The sequence below is a fragment of the Ascaphus truei genome, chromosome 1 (genome assembly GCF_040206685.1).
Source record: "Ascaphus truei isolate aAscTru1 chromosome 1, aAscTru1.hap1, whole genome shotgun sequence".
In the NCBI taxonomy this organism is placed as follows: Eukaryota; Metazoa; Chordata; class Amphibia; order Anura; family Ascaphidae; genus Ascaphus; species Ascaphus truei.
Window position 1 is genome coordinate 520517117 of NC_134483.1, and position 19131 is coordinate 520536247.

Sequence of the window (19131 nt, forward strand, 5' to 3'; positions counted from 1 at the left end):
TGCCGGGGACGCGATCGGGCCGTCGCTAAGGCCGCGATCGCGTTGCCACCGGCCCGGCGGCTCGGGAAGCAGGGCGCCGCCATGTTAGGGCTGTTGCGCATGCGCAGTGGAAGAACACAGCGCGGGAGGCCCCAGGATAGCTCGCGCATGCGCGAGATGAGTCTGCCAGCCCCCAGGGTGCACAGGGGCAGAGACACATGACGCCAGGGAGCCAATCGGAAGGCCGGATTCCCCTGCTCCCAGTTAGATACATTTCGCGGGGTTTTGGCAGCACGCAGGCACTCAGGATCCGGACCAGCTAGGGGTAAGAGGTGGATGCAGGGGTCAGTGACCCTCTGCATTAGGCCAGCAGCCCCCAAGGTCCCAGTTAGGTCCTGAGTCACCTATCAGCTTGTGGAGCTTAGGGACAGGCCCTAGATAGGGACACTGCCCCATTATTGGTTGAATAGTCAGGGACACAGTGTTGAAGCCGTGCGGCCCTGTGAGGTGGGTTCTGGGCTCAGAACACCACCAAAGACCCTGCGACTAAGAGTGACATTGTTCGCGCTGGACTTTCAACCTATGCGGTGTGGAGGACCCCGTCGGATCGTGCGGATTTATATCGCGGTACCCGTGGCTGGAGCCCGGGCAGGTAACCTGCAACTCACGTGCACCAACCAGGCCTATCACCAAACATAGTGGCTGCGCAGTCACACATACACATGTACAGTGGTATTTGACTTTGGGAGCACGAGACATTTGGGTGGGGGTTACTGGACACAGGGTGGGGTCACGTTGTGGGAGGTTAGCGTCCGCCGTGACGCCTAGAGGTGGTAGCGTCCGCCGTGACGCCTAGAGGTGGTAGCGTCCGCCGTGACGCCTAGAGGTGGTAGCGTCCGCCGTGACGCCTAGTGTGGTTAGTGTCCGCCGTGACACCCAGTGTGGTTAGCGCCCGCCGTGGCGCATGATGATGTTATGATGTTATGATGTTATGATGTTATTGCGTGATATATGTGTTCCCATGCAGTAAAGCCAGTCCTGTTTTATATTCGTTCGCATTGTGTGGTTGTTTCCTGTGAGGGCCTCCTCCCACTCCGTTGGGATCCCTCCCAGGTGGAGGCGTTGCACCTAGAGATGTATGATATGTATGTACCCCAGGTTCCCCAAGCGGAGGCTTAGGCTCCTGAGAGCCACACAGGTTGCACAGCAGGTAGTAGCGGCGGTATTCATAGGGAATACCCGTTACATATATATATAATAGGGTAAGCAGGAACAGATCCCAAATATCGGTGCTCAGTCAACAGATGGAATAAATTGTACATGCAGATTCTAAGTACTAAATATCACTTGAAGTGGAATGAGCTCTGATAAAAGCCTGGTGAGACAATAAAGACCGGTGCACATACGTCTCCTATGTGAGTGAATAGTATAACAGTCCCTGCGATGAAGACAGACCTATGTATATATAATCATGGAACCGTCCATTTGAACCACTGGAACAATCACCTTGGAGTAACACTGTAGAAATGGTCACAATCTCCTCAGTATAATTGGGAGAATAGGGTACAGGCATACCCCGCATTAACGTACGCAATGGGACCGGAGCATGTATGTAAAGCGAAAATGTACTTAAAGTGAAGCTACAAATTGAACAAGGGAATGAACCCAGAAGCTGATGCTACCAAAATCAAGTATATAAGAGGTTAATGGGAATGATCCGAAGTCCACTGTACCGAAAATGACTCCTCACCATTGAAATAAATTGTAAAGTCACGTAAGAATAATATAAGGATAATATAACTCACCCGTGGCGGGGGGCCCGTTTTGCAGAATAGGGCCGGGTCCAGGAAATGAAGTGTCCAGAAACACCGCACTCCTGTGTCCCTTGTGCCGTTAGCTGCTGCCCTTACCCGCCCAGTTTCTGTTGTATCCTCAGGAAGGTTGCTGTACACGGTAAGTCTTGTATCGTGCTGGAACGTCTCCCCTGGCGTCTTTTCTGTGATGAAGGAACTTGCGGTGGCGTCCTAGATGTTTTGTCACGCCGACCCAGCTTCCATGTGGAGACCAGCTGATTCCAAATCAGCGCACGCTGTTTCCCACTGAGAGGAGGAGCCGCTGATGCGTCCCTGCATTCACTGCGATCCGGCGCGCTGTGGTTAGAGGGTATGACGTCAGCACTATCAGGATATGCAATGGTGAGGAGTCTGCGTGCCCAGCCGAATAAAATGCAGATATAAAGTTGAGTTGAGGCGGTCACAGCACTTGGAGTCCAGTCAAAGGGTGATGAGAATAAAATCAGCTTTATTAGAACATGCTGTACATCGCAGAAGACAAACTCTGACGCGTTTCGTCTCTGTCCGAGACTTTATCAAAGAGTAATCTACCGTTATCACACAGGCTCCTTAAATAGGTCCCAAACCAATGTGATTGGATATTCTGAGTATGAGCATATGGTACTCAATCAGCCTAATGGGCTGACTGACCTTTAGTGAGACTCATTCACAGAGCCTGTGTGAGAAGAACAATACACACAAGTAAAATATATATATAATAAAAGAAAAATTATATATATTAAGACACATAACACAACATTTTAAAAAAACAATCGCTGCGATTTAAAGCATGGTAGAATAAAATAATTAGATGTAACATGTATGGAATATAGAGTGTGGAGGAAAAAAGGAATTAAAGATAACATATCAAAATATACAGATTTAATATATATTTTTGAAGGGCATAGCGATGCTGATAATAATCATCCTGCAGATCTATAATTGCAACTATAATAATAAACAATAATTAATTGTGCAACAATGTTGATATTAAATAAATATATATAATATTTAATGAAGATGACTATACAATTAATTGAACAGATGGAATAATAGAACATATGGAATCTAAAGGCTGTGGATCTAGGGAAGGAATGATGTACCGGAATACACCCTCTCCACTCCCCCACACTTGTATTACAGGAAGTGTTTAAGCTCCCAGTCTGTGTTCATTCCGTGTGGGTAAAGAGTATTGAGGGTGTATATCCAATACATCTCCTGTTTGTTTAGTGTGTTCTCTCTATTACCCCCCCTGGGGTGAGAATGAACGTGCTCGATAGCAGAGAAGGAAAAATTAGCGATGCCTCCTTTGAGGCATCTCGTGAAATGTCTTGCTACTGGATGGAGTAAGTCGCCTTTTCTGATTAGGCGTACATGTTCCGCTATCCTCGTCTTAAGGGGCCTAATGGTGCGACCCACATATCTTGATCCACATTTGCAATACAAAACATATATGACATAACTAATGTTGCAATTTAGAAACATCTTGATATTATATTTCCTTAGATTATCTTTAGACATAATATATGTAGTTGGAGATGCATATTGACACATTGTGCAACTGCCACATTTAAAGAATCCTTTCGGAATACCTCTAACATTTGGGAGACTTGATCTGCTATCATACATGCTTGGTGACAGATGAAAGGCTAACGTCTTGGCCTTGCGGTAGGTGAATCTCGGTCCATCTTTAACAATTGGGTGGATATCACTGTCCAGCAGGAGGGTGTGCCAATGTTTGTGAATAATATTGTGAATCTGTTGAGATTGTTTATTGTATGTTGTAATAAAGTAAGGACTTTTTTCACCATCAGATTTCCAAACATTGGTTCTCCTCCTGCTGTGCAGTGATCCCCCCCGTTTACAAATGAGGGATTTTCTATCCATAACCATAGCTTTCTCAAAAGCTGCTGATATGACTTTGGCTGAATACCCCCTTGCAAGGAATCTGTCAGACATCTCGCCTGCACAGGACAAGAAGACCTCATTGTCAGAGCACAATCTTTTTAATCGCATAAATTGCGCTCCAGGAATATTTCTAATCAATGATTGTGGATGGCAGCTTTGAGCGCTGAGGAGTGTATTCCTGGAGTTCTCCTTACGAAAAATATCAGTTTGTATATGCATATTGTTGTCAATGTACAGGACTAAATCCAAGTAGTGAATATGATTAAGATTGTGTTCAAAAGTGAGTTTTATATTTACATCATTAGTGTTTAAGTAATCAATAAAAGAAAAAAAAAAAAAGAAAAAAGTGTATCCTCCTCACCCTTCCAAATTAATATCAGATCGTCAATATATCTCTTATAAAAGATGATATTTTGCCGAAAAGAATTGTCACTGTGAAAAATAAACCGTGATTCCCAATAGCCCATAAATAAATTAGCGTATGAAGGTGCGAAACTCGTGCCCATTGCAGTGCCTAGTAATTGCAAATAAAAGCGTGAGTCAAACATAAAATAATTGTGGGTGAGTAAAAATGAAATAGATTCAAGTAGAAAAGTGCAATGTGAAATAGATAGTGTAGAAAGATCTAAATAGTGTTGAATGGCTGTGAGTCCATGCTCGTGTTCAATAATAGAATACAGGGAGGCCACATCAAGTGTGACCCACCTGTAATCCTTGTGCCATGTGAGGTCCTGTAGATTGACAATCAAATCTGCTGTGTCTCTGACAAATGAGGGCAACTGTATGACCAGGGGTTGTAAGAACCTGTCCACATACCGCGACAATCCATCTCCCAAAGATCCAATACTCGCTACAATTGGGCGACCAGGAGGGTCTACCAGCGACTTATGGATCTTTGGGAGATAGTGGAATATGGGAGTCACTGGGTGTGGACAGGTAAGGAATTCAAATTCCTTATGGCTAATAACATTAAGAATCTTGCCAAATTCTAACCATTCTAACAGTTCACGATTATATTTGGATACAGGATTCCCCACAAGACGCTGATAAGAGGCCGCATCCTGTAACTGTCTTAATGCTTCTTTCTTGTATTGTTGAGAAGACATAATCACAAGTGTGCCCCCCTTATCAGCATTCTTAAGTACAATATCGTAATTCTTTTTGATACAATCAATCTGTCTAATCTCTGTGTGAGTCAAATTACTAGAATTTACATTTGAACAGGAAAAACCTTGAGCTAATAAATGTAAGTCCCATTCTACTAAATTTTCGAACATGATAATTGAGGGCCCTCTATTATAAGTAGGGCAAAACAATGATGTCTTGCGATAGCCTGAATCTTCGTGACCAAAAAATGGTTGGGTATATGTAGATAGATGTTCACCCTGTGTCTCAAGTAGTGTGTCCAAATCGGAAAGGGCACAACATTCTTGGAAAGTCTATGACTCAGGCTCATTATTGGTATCCAATGGTAATGTTCCTGATGTATCACCACTGGTCTCTAATGTGTCCGAATTATTTTTTGAACTAAACATTTTCTTTAGGGACAGTTTTCTGGTAAATTTCTGTACGTCGATCACAGTTTGAAAAAGTTGAAAATTTTGTGTAGGTGCAAAACCAAGTCCCTTGTTGAGAAGTGTCAATTGATCAAATGTGAGGTCTACGCCAGATAGATTAATTACGTTACCAGGATCCGTCACTCGTATTTCTTCCGCTTGGCCTTGCCTCGTGCCTCGTTTCCTTTTGGATCTCCTTGTTCTCCTCGCCCTTTCGGGCCTGCCGGTAAAAAAGCTGAGGATGGTTGACCTGAGGATTTAACCATTTTAGTTTGAAAGGATGAGGTTGAGGCTTTGTTGTCAAACTTGGAAGTTCCCCGGTTGTCCCTAGAGTAATCTACAGATCTATCGAACGAAACTATGTGTGATCTGTATTCTTGATCCGAAGCTTCGGATTCAAAACTAGAGGTCTCTACTCTGGGATTTTTTTAAATAGATTTATTGGGGGGATTATTTGTCCATCTCTTTTGATGGCGTTGTGCGCCCTTTGGTGTACAGGAGCTGGTAAATTCTTTAATAACTATAGGCTTTTGCCAACAATATATTTGGCCCTTGCTGTAGTCAATGCGATCTCTTTCAAATTTCACATGTTTTTTGTCACTAATGGTATCCTCTATTGTTTCAATATTGGACAATAGGGTCTTATCATTTTTAATAAATTGATCCATTTTTGAAAATGGTTGCAACTTAGTCTGGAGTATGGTAACTTCTGACATAAGAAGCGATTTTTCTGCTGTCTTTTGTTGAATAATAAGCTCCATCAATTGCAATGAGCAAGTGTCTAAAGCCTTAACCCAATCTTGTTCAAATTGTTTGTTCAGAAATCCAAAATATGGAACTTTCTTGATACGTAGTCCTCTAGGGATTCTATTGCATCTGATGTAATTCTCTAGTGAGGTAATATCCCACCAGAGTCTTAGATTCTGAACCAACAATTTTTCTAACTTAACGAAATGATGGGTTACTGTAGGTCTGATGGTTCATCGCATACTATGTCAGAAATACCATCAAAAAGGTGAGCGGCCTTTCTTGATCTTCTTGTATTGTCACCACATGTAAGTACATATGTACTAGTCTCAGCATCTGATATGACATTTTCCTCTCCACTAGATTCCTCCATAGTGTAAAGATAATTTGGTGAAAAAATTCCTTAATCCAAAATACTTTTTACAGAAAAATTATGTACTTTTTCTATGTACTTTTTTTTAAAAAGATAAATAGTTCTTAGACTGTATACTCTTGTATAGCGGACTGGATGTATATTTGAAGATAAAAATATATATTATCAAAAAAGAAAGAATCCCAATGTGATAAGCTACATGCTATATTTTTTTCTCTGTATAATCAATAAACCTTTGTTTGAGAAAAATATACTTGACGAGCAACCAGCTGGCCACAGTAGCTACAAATTGAACAAGGGAATGAACCCAGAAGCTGATGCTACCAAAATCAAGTATATAAGAGGTTAATGGGAATGATCCAAAGTTCACTGTACCGAAAATGACTCCTCACCATTGAAATAAATTGTAAAGTCACGTAAGAATAATATAAGGATAATATAACTCACCCGTGGCGGGGGGCCCGTTTTGCAGAATAGGGCCGGGTCCAGGAAATGATGTGTCCAGAAACACCGCACTCCTGTACGCCTAATCAGAAAAGGCGACTTACTCCATCCAAGACATTTCACGAGATGCCTCAAAGGAGGCATCGCTAATTTTTCCTTCTCTGCTATCGAGCATGTTCATTGTCACCACAGGGGGGGTAATAGAGAGAACACACTAAACAAACAGGAGATGTATTGGATATACACCCTCAATACTCTTCACCCACACAGAATGAACACAGACTGGGAGCTTAAACACTTCCTGTAATACAAGTGTGGGGGAGTGGAGAGGGTGTATTCCGGTACATCATTCCTTCACTAGATCCACAGCCTTTAGATTCCATATGTTCTATTATTCCATCTGTTCAATGAATTGTTTAGTCATCTTCATTAAATATTATATATATTTATTTAATATCAACATTGTTGCACAATTAATTATTGTTTATTATTATAGTTGCAATTATAGATCTGCAGGATGATTATTATCAGCATCGCTATGCCCTTCAAAAATATATATTAAATCTGTATATTTTGATATGTTATCTTTAATTCCTTTTTTCCTCCACACTCTATATTCCATACATGTTACATCTAATTATTTTATTCTACCATGCTTTAAATCGCAGCGATTGTTTTTTAAAATGTTGTGTTATGTGTCCTAATATATATAATTTTTCTTTTATTATATATATATTTTACTTGTGTGTATTGTTCTTCTCACACAGGCTCTGTGAATGAGTCTCACTAAAGGTCAGTCAGCCCATTAGGCTGATTGAGTACCATATGCTCATACTCAGAATATCCAATCACATTGGTTTGGGACCTATTTAAGGAGCCTGTGTGATAACAGTAGATTACTCTTTGATAAAGTCTCGGACAGAGACGAAACGCGTCAGAGTTTGTCTTCTGCGATGTACAGCATGTTCTAATAAAGCTGATTTTATTCTCATCACCCTTTGACTGGACTCCAAGTGCTGTGACCGCCTCAACTCAACTTTATATCTACTTAAAGTGAAGCACTACTTTTTCCCACTTATCAATGCATGTACAGTACGGCAATTGTCATATACGTGCATAACTGATGTAAATAACGCATTTGTAACAGGCTCTATAGTCTCCCCGCTTGCGCACAGCTTCGGTACAGGTAGGGAGCCGGTATTGCTGTTCAGGACGTGCTGACAGGCGCATGCACGAGCTGCCGTTTGCCTATTGGGCGATATGTACTTACTCGCCAGTGTACTTAAAGTGACTGTCCTTAAACCGGGGTATGCCTGTACTCACAATTTGTGGCAGCTCATCCAAATGCGTGCATCACGCCAACATGTAGCAGAGAAGACAATCCGAGGATCAAAAGCGGAGCACAGCTGTATGAAAAGATGGGGGCTAAACACCAGCAAATGGGTTAAAAAATAAGCCTTTAATCCATGGTGAGTGAGGGATACAAAAGAACACTCTGACGCGTTTCGGGACACAATCCCTTTGTCAAAGAGTATGCTCGCGTCTGTCAGTACTCCTGAACTTGTAGACGATCCCCCGCCCCCAAACAGAGACGTCACGCAAATAGACAGGACATAATAATCAAAAATGCGGAAAAGGGAGGGGCAGTAGTGGTAATGCATATTAAGACTTATCTGTCTGAAGCTTTAAGACAGCTGAACAACACACAAGCTTATTGCAAATTAGATAGAGATCCTACAGTCCCTTATCTTGCAGAGATTCGAGATTTGATTGACCTGGGCAGAGAGTTGGGAGTTCTGACACAACAGGAGTCTATGTATCTTTTTAATCCATTCCCCACGGTACCTATTTTTCACCATCTCCCAAAGATCCATAAGTCTCTGGTCTGCCCTCCTGGCAGACCCATCATATCGAGCATTGGATCTTTGGGAGATGGTCTCTCTAGGTACGTGGATCATTTTCTGCAAACAATGGTGAAGACACTTCACTCGTATTTAGGGGACTCATCAGACTTGCTTTCAGATATTCGAAATATCACATGGTCAAACACTTTTATATGGGTCACATTTGATGTGACCTCGTTATACACAATTATAGATCACACCTTAGGCACCAGAGCTATAAGTCACTATTTAAATGACTCCAATATTCACTTATCCCAGAGCACGTTTATTTTGGATTGTGTTATGTTTTTATTACAACATAATTACTTTTTATTTGATAAACATTATTATTTACAGACACAAGGCTTTTGGGAAGCTACACACATTTTCGGCGATATTAATTCTTTCAGAGATGATATTGTTTTTTACCGTCGTTATATAGATGATTTAATATTAATTTGGTGTGGGGATGTACAAACACTACATGCATTTTTCGAATATCTTGATGCCAATACTTACAATTTAAAATTTATTCATACATTTCATGATACTCAAATAGACTACCTGGATATACATCTTTATGTCGATGTCTATTTGAAGATACAAACTGATATTTTCAGGAAAGAGAACTCCCGGAACTCTCTGCTCAGAGCCAACCGTGCCCATCCTAGACCCCTACTCCGAGGTATCCCGAAAGGGCAGTTGCTGAGGTTGAGAAGGATCTGCTCCACGGAGCAGGCCTTCGTATCTCAGGCTAAACAATTGACAATGTGATTTAAGACTCTGGGCTATAGTGATGGAGATATTGCAGCAGCCTTTGAGCTAGCATTACATACGGATAGAATGCAACTACAAGACAAATGAAAATAAAGAAAAATACCTTTTAGAAGGGTAAGCCATACTCCCAAAATAGAATTAAAAGATGAGATACCATTATTCATAACTACATTTTCCAAGCAAGCTCAACAAATCAGAGCTATTCTATGTAAACATTGGGAGGTTCTGAAATTGGACAAGGATTTGGACAATTACACTAAATCTAACCCAAAGATAGTCTTCAGGAAGGCGAGGACTATTGGGAGTCAAATCTCACCTTGTCTATTCTGTTCCAAGAAAGATACAACCATAAATAAAACCAAGGGCTTCTTTAGGTGTGGTGATTTTAGACTCTGCATGTATGCGAGACCTATTAAATTTATCAGAGATGTCCATACAGATCAGAGATACAAGTTACGTTCCTTCATGACATGTAATACCAAGTACGTCATTTACATACTGAAATGTACTTGTTGTAGTGGATATGTAGGGAGGACTATCAGAACACTCAGAGAGAGAATGAGTGAACATGTGAGGAGCATTAAAAACAAGGATGAGAGATTCCCAGTAGCGCGTCATTTCATCCATTGTCCAGTAGGGTAATTGAGCACTTTTACATTTAGTGCAATCGAACATATATATATATCAACACTAGAGGGGGAGATAGAGAGGCCCTCTTAAATTGCAGAGAGATGCACTGGATTTATGCCCTTAGGACTATGGCACCCAATGGCCTGAATCTAGATTGGGAATTGAAAGATTTCCTTAAATAGGTTCCTTATTAGTATTTTTTAAGACCATAACTCTTTATGGTGGTCATCTCTGTCTTGTCACAATGGAGACCTATATGACGGTCAATGAGTCTACAAATATATATACTGTATCGCATTTTTGTCATAAAGGTTTTTAGTTGTTAAAGTAGATATCTAATCTGACAACCAATAACCATTTTCGTTTCTGTCAAATTTCTGTTTACTACCTCTGATCGTTACCATTTTCGTCCCGTTACTTTATTTTGGTGTCTCTATTTATTTATTATTGCTTTATTATTGTTGAAGTCTTTCTGGTCAGTGGGCTTAATCTATTTACCATGGACTGTATATATATCTATATCTATATTTATTGCTAATTCATATTTTGACTCCCATCATTTCTTATCGTGACTGGTAGTTCACTTATTGATTTGGTTTATTTACTTATTTATTCAGATAGAGTATTTTCGGTATTTTCGGTTCTTCTGCTTGTTTATTCATATTCCCACATATTAACTCCATCCTCCCTGTATTTTTATCTACTTGCCTTCAATCATCTAGCTCTACATATATATATATATATATATACTAATAGCCATTTAGATTTCTCCATTGTTATTACAAATTTAGTTCGTGTTTTTAACAAGTTTATTAGTCGTATTTAATATGTTTCATGTCTATTTGTTTTATCAACAAAAAACAAAACTGTGCGCTACTACCTAACTACCTATAAAGTTTAAATGTATAAATATATACAGTGCAGTGACTATACCATCAATTTAGTGATAAAAAATTTATAAAAAATTAAACCACAACTCCCACAGTGAGATAATTATACATTAAATAATAAGTGCCACATAACCGTGTTGGGGATAATGGCGTCTGCAGCTGTAAACGCAGGGGTGGCTCAGCACCCCACACACACTAAGAGAATGGAAACAAAAGAAAATAGCGCACAACGCCAAATAGTGAAGCAAATTCAACAATATATTATAGAATTTTAAGGGGGTAATATATCTGCGTACATGAAAAAAGTTGGTAAAAGGCATGTAGTGTGTATCACACTGTTTACCACTCGGCAGCTGTTAACTGTAGAATCGGGTGCTTGCTTCCCTCTGCTGATGCAGTTCAGTTGATTCTGGGGCAGGACGTCAGTCTTTCACTGTTTTTAAAAGTTCATCTTCCTCATACTCTAATTTGACTTTTAAATCATGCTCAATCTCTGAGCAATCAGTATCTATCACTATCGGTTCTAGTGCCTTAATCGCTTTCAAGATCTCCTTTTCTAGATCTTTGATCTCACGATTCCTTTCGTAAATTATTAGCCTGATGAGGTCATTAGAACACTCATCCTGTATTCTATTCCACTCCTGCATGAACTTGGGGTTATCCTTACCGAAGGTTGGGCTTTTTGAGAACCTAAGTCCTCTTGGTATTCTACCCACATCCAGATAACTCTGTAGGGTCTTAGGGCCTCATGCAGTAAGCGTTGATAAGGGAATTATCACCATTTTATAGCCAAAATTGGGTTTGAGATTCAGTAAGCGCCGATAAGTGCTTGATTTCGCCAGGTTTCGGAGCCGATTATTTTGTTATGGCCAGTCGGCTGCCGATAAGCCTGTTTTCGCCACTGATCGCCACTTTTTTAAATCGGCTGGATTCAACAAAAAAAAACAGCTTATCGGGCCTGATCGGCACTACGAAATTGAGATGTTATGGCCAATTTCTCCCGCCAACTAAAGTTGGCAGTTTGGAGGGGAGAACGATCGCTAAGGCTGCCGCAACGGCACTTAGAAAAAAAAAACTTCTGTACATCAATGGAGTCAATGGAGCGAGGACGTATAACAGTATAGTACTGTTTACGTTTCATTGCTCACAATACAAACGTCATTTGCATTACAGTGTGGGGGCATTCCCTGCATTGTGTCACAGCTGACGTGTATTATTTGCATAACATTATACTTTTACATGTTTGCAGCATTTGCGGGTCACATTACTCATCATGTGATGATGTGCCAAGGGAAAATACTATACTCAACTCTTAAAGGAGAACCTCACATCATATCACACATTTTACTGAACTGAGCGACAATTATTTACATGATGTTACACATGACACACATGTCACACATACACCGTATATTCATGTTCCTTTACATTACACAATGCTTGTAATGTGACACGCATCTTTAAACGTTCATGTACATCTAAATTCTCATGTTTACATATACTTTTGGGTCCTCCCTATTTTCATGACGTCACTTATTGGACGCTCAATCACATTGCATGTTTACATTGTAACCGTAGCATTACAAGCACTTCAACCTAACTTATACACACATGTACAGTAATTCAGCATTGGGACACCTTGTTAACTCATTCTATACCAACTATCCTTCTTACAGAAATGCATGCATATGCACACGACTATTCATTGTTGTCAACATGTCACAATAACATGCCTAATTACACATGTTACACAAAACTTTTCCCACGTCAATCTCAGCCTTTTTGTCAAATTACATGACTGACTGTTGCGTTCACAAGTGTTACATGCATTGCACATGCAACTATTTATTTGCAAGCAATGTTTCTACAAAGGTTCACGTCACATCATTGCCAAATATCATCATTCCCTGCAGAATACACACAACAAATACTTATAACAAGAACTGCACACAGCTTGCCACAGAAGTACTTTATTATGTTAATGTAACACCTTGCATTTTACTATGTCACCTGACATCATCACATACCTATTTAAAGGACGCCCATTACCTGATCATTCGCAGCTACTCATTTCAAAATGTTGAGATTGTTTAGGAGACGGAGGAACATTCTTTTCTATGACATGCTTGATGATGAAGACAATCATATAGGGCAAGGGAGGGACACACCGAGGGACAGTGACAGTGACAGTCACGCGGATACGACAGAGACAGGGAGAGGGACAGGAGATCAGAGGAGAAGACAGAGGAGACAAGTTGTGCCTCGTCCGCGTCTGTACAGGGAGAGAACCCTGTTAGATGGGATGAGTGAGGAGGAGATTGTAAGTCGCTATCGTTTGAGTTCAGCAGCAATCTTAGCTCTTTATCAGGAGTTAAGGGGAGATTTAGATTTTTTCACAGCCAGAGGTCGTGCAGTCCCTGGGCTTGTTAAAATGCTGTGCTCATTACATTATCTTGCTTCCGCGTCATACCAGACAACTGTGGGCATAGTGGGCGGGGTCTCGCAATCTACATTCTCGCGGGCCTTGACCCAGTTTCTCTATGCACTCAATAGACGCGCTAGGAATTATATTCATTTTCCTACAGAGGCGACAGAGTGGCTGGAAGTCAGGACTGGCTTTTATAATATAGCAGGGATACCATGTGTGCTGGGTGCAATCGATTGCACACATGTTGCTTTGATTGCACCTAGTCAGAGTGAGCATGTGTACCGCAATCGGAAGCACTACCATTCACTCAATGTACAGGTGGTATGTGATGCCACGATGAGGATAATGCATGTGGTACCCAAATTCCCTGGTTCCAGTCACGATTCCTCTATCCTGAGGAACTCTTCAGTCTTCCATGCGTTCGAAGAGGGACATTTTGAACATGGTTGGCTGCTGGGTGAGTACACATTTACATGTTATAACACAAAACACTTTTTTATTTAGGAATGTTGGCATTGTACAATTTGATCACTAATGTCAGCTTATGTGTGCTCCATTCATTATAGGTGACTCAGGATACGGAATTAGGCCGTGGCTCTTGACTCCGGTGCTAAACCCTCAAACTGAAGCAGAGGACAGGTACAATGCAGCCCATATATCTACAAGATCTGTTATAGAGAGGACATTTGGCCTACTCAAGACCAGGTTTAGGTGTCTGGACAGAACTGGTGGGGCTCTTCTATACAAGCCTCAAAAAGTGTCTGATATTATCCTTGCCTGTTGCATTTTGCACAATGTTGCACTGAGGCACAATGTACAGTCAAACCTAGCTGAGCCTGTGGTAGACGAGCATCCCACCCATGTAGCTGCTGAAAATGAACAAACAGCCAGTGGTGGCCAGACACGCCAGAATCTCATCAATTCATTTTTTTCTTGTAAGTACAAACATATATGTTCCAAGTTCTACTTTTATACTTACATTATGTTATCTTAACAATAATGTTTTTTTATATACCCTTCTGGTAGGACACAGATGAATATGGGTTGCACACCTTTCTTCTCTCTGCTGTGTGCACAAAGGGATGTGGCACCGGTATGTTATTGTTGCACAGGTTATATAATCCCTCTTCAATTTTACTTTAGTTGTGTGTATGTGAATACAACTGGGGTAACAAAGCACTAATATTTTAGCATTGTGTTGTTCCTTATGCTAACACAATACACATATTATGCCCATACTCATTCATGCTTCTAGTATGCTTACATACAATGTTATTGGTGCAGTGTAACATGTACATCCATATGATGTGTACACCAGCCTGATTTACATTTTGAATGTCATGAAATATACATGGTGTTGCACATTTAACACCAAATACACACTTTGCTGTGTTGTTTACGGTACTGAAGATGGCATGTCAATGTTTGCAATTTATATATTGTTCCTTTGCATTATAGGTATATCTCCAGTATGACTGATCATGGTATGTATATTTGCTGACATCTCTCATAAGATGTGCCTACATCAATCTTCCTATAATTATTTGAAGTCAAAACCCAACATATTGGTTTAAACACAAATGTTACATATATGTACTTTCTGTATCATGTATATGCATTTAGCTACTCTTGAGCTTTCATGTGCATTGTATTAGAAAATGATTACTCCCATTTCATCACATTTTATGTATGTTTCCTTATAAATTCCATTAATGTAATATAGAGGTGTTTGGAGACAAGGGGATAACTGTAGTTATTTCTTTACTTACGGGAGATCATTCATCACGGATGAAATTGACTGATCATAAAACTCCATGCATGAATGCCTGCAATCACAACAATGCGTACTACATCTTATATTTAGCAATGTTGGTGTTTTGTAATGCTACGAATTAATAGTCAACATTAATTTAAATTTGTGACATGTGTATGTATAAGTCACACGTGTGTGGATGTGTCCTACATGTACCAAGTGTTAAACTGTTAACAGAGAAGACAAATTTGTCACTAATGTTACTGTCATTTAGCATTTATAATTTACCAATATGACAATGTTGGTAATATTTTTGCAATATAAATCACGTCACTTCATCATTATCATGATGATAATTATCAAGTATTGTCACAATTGTAACGTCAATCACGTGCACATTAGCATAGACACACTTTGTAAGACAACTGTTTGTGTCTGTATCAATTTGTGTAGGATCCATGTATAACACCGACAAATGATAACACCAGCTTTATTATGGTAGCTTATATCATCATATTGACTATACTATGTATTTTTAGAACGTTTAATAAACACAGTAAACTATAGTTAGTTAGGTTAATGAAATATACACAGAAACGTACTTCATTACATGATGTTGATGTCATAATCAGAACATCATGCATTGTAGGGGACCACAACATCTGGCCAATAACATTATTTGCTACAGTCCCAAACCATTTTATCAACATACCCATGTAACAAGAGATTTTTAACAAGAAATGGCTAGTTGGTTGTAAGTGTCCTTTACATTGGGAGAAGGAGTGGCTCAGTGAGTAAAGACACACACTGGCACTGAGATTTTGAAGCAGGGGAGTCTGGTTCAATTCCCGGTGTCGGCTCCTTGTGACCTTGGGCAAGTCACTTAATCTCCCTGTGCCTCAGGCGGCAAAAAATACATTGTAAGTTCCACGGGCCAGGGACCTCAGCCTGAAAAATGTGTCTGTAAAGCGCTGTGTACAACTAGCAGCGCTATACATGAACATGCTCATATTATAATTATTATTATTATTGTTACATAGTTTCGACAGTCATACGTTCCATTACACAATATAATTCACAAATGTGTTAGCAGAGTGGGAATGGTTGTTATATATAAAACACACCATGCCAAAAATGATAGTAGTCATTAAAGAACACTCAATAAAAATTCATGAGGCACTATTTTGCAACATCATTATGTTAATTAAGTGCTTATGCAATATAGGCATAAGGGTATCACATTTTTAATTGTTTGTTAATAAGCGCTGCAAGCAATATAAAATTAGTTCCATATGTAGTATAGTAGTCGGTGGCTCCTCCTCACAATCATCTCATATAAAGGTAGACTCTTCTGAAATCATACATTGATCCGATTGTATCTTCCCCGACATCTCTGAAATACAGCAAACACATGATGGTCAAAGATGGCACCTTACTATATATGTATCCGTGACAACGCATTACACAGCTCTATATGATTGTGTACATACACACGTCACTCACTTATATGTTAGAAGTACAAGTGTACATCAGTATGTAATGTTTCTTTAAATTTGTAGCAGGCATAACTATGTATATGATGTGAACGTTGCCTGTATACTGAAAATTGTGCGCGCACATCTTAGTGTGCGCACGCACTTCACGCTTGGCTGCACTAACTGTTAGCGCATGCGCAAAACAAAGCGTACGTTGTGCGTTCAATACATCTTGAAAATACCATTAAACATAAAATCTTTATTTCAAATACAATGAATACGAAACTACATTCGTTCTAAACGAGTACATCTGTATTCTTTTTAAACAGACGTGTTTGGACAGAAAGGACGGCCGATAACACAATGCGCAAATGCAATACGTGTGACGTCATGTTAAACCAGCGTGAAACGCACGCTAACACTCCTCCCACTCAATTAACATTCGGCTAACGCCCAGTTTACGGCTACAAACACTGAGCTGCACACATGACACACTGCAGTTACCGTTACTATAACAAAACATGACAGCCAATAGGCTTTGAGGCGCGCACGTCGCTTGGGGGCGGGACTTACATCCGTAATCCTTTTTAAGGACGCCTTGGGCCATGACAAGGGTCCCACGTCATACGTGGGGGACCCGCTTTTAAATGTTGCATGATAACAAAACAGGTATGTGTTAGAGTTATGTTAAAATGTTGCTAATATGGTTAAAGGGATAGGAAAGTACGTATATTTATTCCGTCAGCAATGTGTACTACTCTTTCAGGTTCTACTATATTGTATTCGGAAACAATTTGTTTGTGATCGCTACATGTTATGCAGTCTGCTATGTTACGCTGTATCCACGCATTGAAAGGGAAAATGGTGGTTAGAAAAAAAAAAAATATTTAAACGCAGAGTCAACTCATAACGGTTGTTATATTTACCATTCTTCTAGAATTAACTCTTCGTCTGGCTGCAACTGGTCGCTCCAGAAATGCAAGGCTTTTTCATCCACGCTTGACCCACCCGCTGAATCCAGTATGACACACATCTCCTCCATGAAGCGCTCATAGGAATCGCCACTGCTTTCTTCAAACAATTGGTCGGGAGGTATGTTCATTTCTTCGGGTACCCATTCCAATGCATTTTCAGCTGAAAGGCTTGGTACATAATCATAGTAGTTATGTTCTTGTACAATGTGGGTTTCAGGAATGGAGGGTGCAGATATTGCAGCAGCTATTCGGAAACAATTTGTTTGTGATCGCTACATGTTATGCAGTCTGCTATGTTACGCTGTATCCACGCATTGAAAGGGAAAATGGTGGTTAGAAAAAAAAAAAATATTTAAACGCAGAGTCAACTCATAACGGTTGTTATATTTACCATTCTTCTAGAATTAACTCTTCGTCTGGCTGCAACTGGTCGCTCCAGAAATGCAAGGCTTTTTCATCCACGCTTGACCCACCCGCTGAATCCAGTATGACACACATCTCCTCCATGAAGCGCTCATAGGAATCGCCACTGCTTTCTTCAAACAATTGGTCGGGAGGTATGTTCATTTCTTCGGGTACCCATTCCAATGCATTTTCAGCTGAAAGGCTTGGTACATAATCATAGTAGTTATGTTCTTGTACAATGTGGGTTTCAGGAATGGAGGGTGCAGATATTGCAGCAGCTATCGATTCACACGGAACAGTAGTAGCGGATCCATTGCTATTGGCATTAGGAATAAATATGCCTTTAACCACAATATATGTGCCTTCTTTCACGGTGAAATGTTTTTCTTTGGCAATCTTCCAGAAACCATAGTTGTGTTCTAGCTTATCCTGCACACGTTCAAAAAAGTCATTAGTTGATAAAGTGAATGTTATTGAGGAATTAAAATTGCGCGCATGCCGACGGTTTTGGTAATAAGGATATTTTGCTCGAATCAAATCATAGATTTGGCGTGTGCTTGCTTGGTGTCCGCAAGTTGATAAAATTGCTTCTGAAATCATGTATTTATAACCTAAATTCGGATTCATAATTGTCACCAATTCATCAGCCATTGCAGAGTAGCACAAAAGATGTGTGCAGGTATCTGTTCTTTGCTCATCAAAATGAAACTGCTCAATGGCTAACAAATTGCTGTGTTTCCTTTTCAAGGTCAACAAAAGTATAAACTGTAACTCCTTATTTCAAACGCCAATTGGATTTCAAGTTATAATTGCTTGAACATTTGTGGTTTGTGATAGCCGCATGTGGGACAAACATGTATCCTTTTTTTATCTCGTTTCTGAAAACATTACTACACTTTTCATTCAGTAACATTGAGTTTTCTTGCAAAATAACAAAGAGCACTGTGTGAAAATAGTGCTTAGACAGCCATATCAGTAAATACACACACCTGCAAAATGAAATGTTTTGTTCCCACATACATTTCTGTGTGTATTTGAAAGTCTGGTTAAGTCCCTGTCTGCATGAGTTTAAATACG